Raw genomic sequence first — 5,983 nt, forward strand, 5'->3', positions numbered from 1 at the left:
CAGGCAACCAACTCAGTGGGATCATGGGCCAGAGTCCCAGTCCAATACCCTGTCTGCTCCACCACATCCAGTTGTAATTGACAATGGCACCTAAGGGTGTGAGGTGCCCAACTCCTATTCACTGCCCATAGGATTTGGGTGCATAACATCGGCTTCTAATGGGAAAACCCAGCCTGTACATTTACAGACAAACCAGTATCCTGAGAATTCCTTCCACTCCCAAGGGATGTTTTCTACCAGTTTCTTCTCCTGTTTTACCATTTTCTAGGAGCCCCTAATTATTGTGGATCTTACACCAAAAGCATCGTGCAATAAAAGAACTAAAGTCTTCTCTTTCTGTTGTCTCTGTTCTCAGAACTCCTGTTATCTGTCCCCTTCGTGTCCAGTGCATGGAATAAATGTGCAAGGCTTGTCTACAAATCAACGTTGCACCACTTTAACTATATCTGCCTATCCCTGCCTGTGACAGGGCCATGTGCCTGTGCACTGGAGAGCCGGGGGCCAAGCCAGCCCGGGTTTGAGAAGGGTCCCCACCTGAGGGGAATCAGGCCATTTCCAATAAAGGGCAGAAGGAGAGCAGAAAGAAACTAATATAACAGCTGTTCCAAGGCAAGAAGTAGGCTATTTTGAATTAACTTAACTATATTCTACATGTTTTAAGAATGAAATGTAACCACAGAACGGCTTTATGTTAATTAAAATGCAAGATTAATATAGCGTTAATAGCCTCGATGCCATAATTGTGATCATTTTGTTTTAAATTAGGAAAAAGACTTGTATACAGGGGCCCCACAAAATCTAATAGCCCCAAGCCCAAAGGAGAGTTAATCCGGCCCTGGTTCTGAAACAAGATTACCTAAGGCAACCCATCTTTTCATGTTCTCTGTATATATATATCTTCCTACTGTATTTTCCACTCCATGCATCTGATGATGTGGTTTTTAGCCCATGAAAGCTTATGACAAAATAAATTTGTTAGTCTCTAAGGTGCCACAAGGACTCCTCGTATAATTTGTTTTATGTCCTGTGGCACTGCAGATATGTGTGAGCCTGAAACTTTTCTGGGAATGGTAAGAAATTATTTGTACTTTATAATCTTAGGTCTTTGACTTCCATGCTTCCATGGTATGGGCCTTTCCAAGAAGCCTAAGGGAGTTAGGTGCCAAATTCTCATAGCAATGTCATGGGAGTTGGGTCTTTATTGCGTACATTACCCCTCTTTGAAGATCCCAACCTAAATGTGTAAAGCACCCAGTTGCACCTGCATTTTATCTGAGCAGCAACCTGCACTTCCTCCTTTCAGAAAAGACTGACCAGCAGGCATTGAGCTAAGGGTGACATTTTCAAAAACACTTAAGCAAACTTCAAAAGTGACATAGGAGGCTAAATCTCATGGCCTTTCAATGATATCTAAGTTGCTAAGCCTCAGAAAGTGAGAAACTTTTGAAAATAGGACAGGCTTCTAAATCACTTAGACTCTTTTAAAAATGTTACCTGAACTAATTGAGTAAGCTCATTGCACTGGGACTGGGTACATGTGTGCTTGCTATGGAGGGCAACAGGAGGGTTAGTTGGAGAAAATGTAAGATCAGCTAACTCTGCTGACATTTTCAAACCTTTCTAAGGTAATTGGATGGTGTGACGGTGTTGGGTCTCACCACCCAGAACCCCCTACTGGTTGCTCCAGGAATTAGCTCTGTCCAGTGGTGGTGTCCCGTCCATCATCTGCCCTCCAGCAGTGCCCCTTAGTCCATCCTCGCCCCCTTCCGGGGGGGGTCAATCAGCTGTCTCTCTGCACCCCGGCCAGAGTGGGCCACTGCACCTCCAAAGTCACACCCCTCTTGGCAGGGTGTTGGTGCAGCCCAAGACGGCCACTCCTATCAGCTGGGTGTAAGGCAAGGGGAAGGGGGGGGACCCAGGCCCACCCACTACTCTGGGTCCCAACCCAGGGACCCCCTAGTGCCCGCCATCCTGCCCTACTTCTCTCCCTGGGCCGCTTCCCCTTCGGCCCCTCGCACCGTCTAGGCCCTTCCCCTCAAGGCCAACAGCCTGGCAGACACCGGGCTGGAGTTCCCTTCTGCTCCCCCGAGCCTGCCCAGCACTGCGCTGTCCCAGGTGCTAGTCTCTCACCTCTGGAGACAGGCCTTCCCCTGTTGAAGGCCAAGGACAGACTGCCTGCTCTCTCCCTGAGCAGTCTTTTTATAGGGCTGAGCCTGGCCCTGATTGGCTGTCTCCAATCTGGGCCCTGATTGGCTCCCAATAAGCCCTTTTCTTATTGGCTGTCCATCTGCGCAGGCCCACTGGCCTGCTGCAGCCTAAATTCTCAGGGAGTGGGGCAGTCGCCCCACTACAGATGGGAACTCAGTGTGTAAATCACTGAGGCAGCGTAAAATCTAGAATTAGTGCGTTAGTTCTCTGCCCAAGGTGCTGGCTGATCTCCTGACAGGGGACAAGACCATTTCATACAATAGGTGTCTCACACAAGTTTATTTCTTTGGTTCTCTGGTTGCTACAGAATGTCTTCTCCTGTCGGTGATGTCTTATGATCGATATTTAGCCATATGCAATACAATGCACTATGAAGCCCATATGAGTGACAGGTCTTACCTGCAGCTCGCAGGTGGCTCTTGGATAGGTGGCTTCCTAGGTGGTAGCATAACGTTTTTGAAGGGTTAAAATCCATGTGCATTTTATATAACAACCTGGTATATGGATTGTACCAGCTCTTTTCCAGACCCAAAGTCCAGAGTATAGTCGAGAGACCAGAGGCCTAGCTAATAGTGATCAGCTAAGAGAAAAGCACAGACCCAACCTTGAGTTTATGAAAAATTGGCACATGTCAGTATAAAATATGGGATCCTTCCACCTCCCCTTCCCAGGAACCAATGCTTACCTTAAGACATAAAGGAGACAATCTCTATTGTCATATACTTTCACTGTTTCTTTGCTTTAACCCCTAGGAATGTACCTGTTGGACAATCAAAGGAGTTGCTCCATTCCTATGGACCCCAAATCAGAATTCAACATATGTATTTTATACTAATAACATTTTATCAAAGTATTAATTAAATGTTAACTTGCTAACTTAAGACCATGGACGGAGACATTATGTAACCTGTTAACCATTGGCTAATGTGCTATCTTGTCTTGCTGCAAAACCTATCCTAGGGTGTGGAACTGCCTACCCTGTCACTTTCCCCCGCCCATGGAAAATCTATATATTCTATTGTTAATCAATTGAATGACAGTGTCTCTGAGCCTAATAAGCAAGGTGACACTCTGCCAGCACTGTGTGTAATAAACTCCTATGCTTGACCACTACGTGGTGTGGATTTATGTCCTTCAGTTTTCCATATCTCAGTTAATGTTCTGTGGCCCCAATGGTATTGACCTTTTTTTTTTTTTTTTTTTTATCCCCCTTTTTAAACTCTCCTGCAATGACCCTCACCTGATGAAAACATTGGCTTTCACACTCACCTTGCTTTTCTCACTGGTCCCATTCCTGCTTACCTTGATGTCCTACATCTGCATCATCACCACCATCCCGAGAATCCCGTCCACTACCGGGAGACAAAAGGTCTTTTCCACCTGCTCTGCCCACTTCACCATGGTGAGCATTTATTATGCAACTCTGCTGATTGTTTATATGTTCCCAACCACTGACATCCTGAGCGACTTCAAGAATGTTCTGTCTGTCGCCTACACAGTCCTGACTCCCCTGGTCAATCCTCTCATCTACATCCTGATAAACAAAGAGGTCCAGGAGGCCCTGAGGAAAGCGTGCAGAAAACTTATGTTTGGACCATTCTAAAAGGCCAATTTCCTTGAATTAAAATACATATAACAGGGGCTGTGGTAGGGCCTGAAGCAAAGCCTGATGTAGTCCCACGTCATGTTTCCCTGAGCTTCATTGGTCTTCGTATCATGCTCTTACACAGTCACAGTGGAGATGGGGAGACCTTTGAAAACGTGTGACCCCATTGCTCAGCTGGAACACTGGACATCTATTCCATGTAGGATGAGACACTTCTAGATATACACACAAACCCCTGAAAAATGAGATGCCTGTATTCTAAAAATACAGGGTTGCAATGTCAGCATGGAACTTCAACGTTAGAAAATTGAATAATTAACTTCCTTTTCATAGAGTGTATTTCATCCCCAGGCTTCATTCAAAGGAAGAGAAAATCCCAAGGAAACCCTCTGACAGGTGCCCCAGAACACAGGACACCAGCACATTCATCTTATTTGCCCATTTTCAGCAACAATTTAGAGCCAGTTGTTTCCAGATACTTAGGGTCCGAGTGGGATTTTTCCAAACCTCTGGGCACCTGACCTGCTGGATGGGGCCCTGGAGGAGAATCAGGCAGAGGAACATGCAACTTCCCCAGGTTTGTGCATCACTCTGGGCCTTGGTGTCCAGATGCCTGGTGTGGGGCTGCACAGGGCACATTCAGGGGCACCAACGGCCCATTTACTGCAAACACTTGGGTACCTGCAGGGTTTGCCGGCAGCCAAATTGAGTTTGTGAATCCCAGAGGACTGGAATCACTCAGTGTGCTCGTGGAAGGAAGTCAATTATCCAGAGTCCCAGTCCAGTGCCCTATCTGCTCCACCATGTCCAATTGTATTTGACAATGGGACTGAAGGGTGTGAAGTGCCCAACTCTCATTCACTGCCCATAGGATTTGTTAGGCCTTTTATGGGAAAACCCAGCCTGTACATTTACAGCCAAACCTCTGTTCTGAGAATGGCTCCGTGAGGGGGCCACTCATCTAATCTGACTGGATGCAACTACACTGATGTAAAGCTGCCTGTATCAGGATAGTGCATTCCAAAGGGGAAGAAGCTATTCCAGTCCAAGGGACCTCGATATTGGTTCGCTGTGAACACATTAGAGATTGTACTGGTAGAACAATTTCGATGTGTAGCGAGGTCAAGACTCACCAGTGCGGCGCCTCCTGCTGGTCATCTTGGGAATTAGCTCTTGTCCAGCCAGGAACGTCTTCTGCAGGCCAGTGTCTCTCCAACCTCTGGCCCCTGTGTCCCTCCTGGATCCCGGTGCCCCTTTACTTCAGGGTTATGCCACCAGCAGTAATCCACAGTCTGGGTCTCCCCTCCTGGGGAACCCCCAACCCTCTATCCCCACTTTGCCTCAGTGGCTACTGCCACTCACCATCTAGCCCCACTCACTGGGGCAAACTGCAGCCTGCACTGGCCACTCATCATTGGCAAGGGGGTAGGACGTGCTGCCTTTGCCTATCCCTTTCCAAGGCCTTCAGCAAGGCCTGCAGCCTGGGGGTTTACCAGGCTGGAGCTCCTCAGCTCCCTTTGCCCTTTCCCAGCACTGTTCCACGTCTGGTACCCTGCTCCCAGGCAGCTAGGTCCTTCTCTCTCCACTGCTAGAGAGACACTGACCCAGCTCCTCTCTGAGCCCTTATAACAGCACCAGCTGCACAAGCAAGAATGTACCCAGGGCCAAGGGGCATTGGGGGCTGCAGAGATGGGAAAGGGGCAGTCGTGCTGTATCATGGAGACTAGGGAGAGCAGAGGGTGAAGTTTGGTAAAGGCGTGGCCATGGTGTACAATGGGCATTAGGAGGAAGCCAAGAGTAATATGGACAATGTTTTCTGTATCCTTCCTATGGATCTCGACATGGCAGCTGATCACAGTGAATGGTAAATAGCCAGTAATAATGATTAAAATGTGACAGACCCAGACCAGTGGGGTACAGGAGTCTGGTAGAGGGCAAATATACTGGTCACTGGATGAGTAGTTCTCTGTTCCCTGAGTGACCAGAGAAGGGGCTGCACTAGAATAATAAGGAACCAGTTAAGGCAGGCAGGCTAATTAGGACACCTGGAGCCAATTAAGAAGAAGCTGCTGGAATCAATTAAGGCAGGCTAATCAGGGCACCTGGGTTTTAAAAGGAGCTCACTTCAGTTTGTGGTGCGAGTGTGAGGAGCTGGGAGCAAGAGGCGCA

This window comes from Terrapene carolina, unplaced genomic scaffold, assembly GCF_002925995.2.
Source record: "Terrapene carolina triunguis isolate 2854851 unplaced genomic scaffold, T_m_triunguis-2.0 Scaffold358, whole genome shotgun sequence".
Lineage (NCBI taxonomy): Eukaryota > Metazoa > Chordata > Testudines > Emydidae > Terrapene > Terrapene triunguis.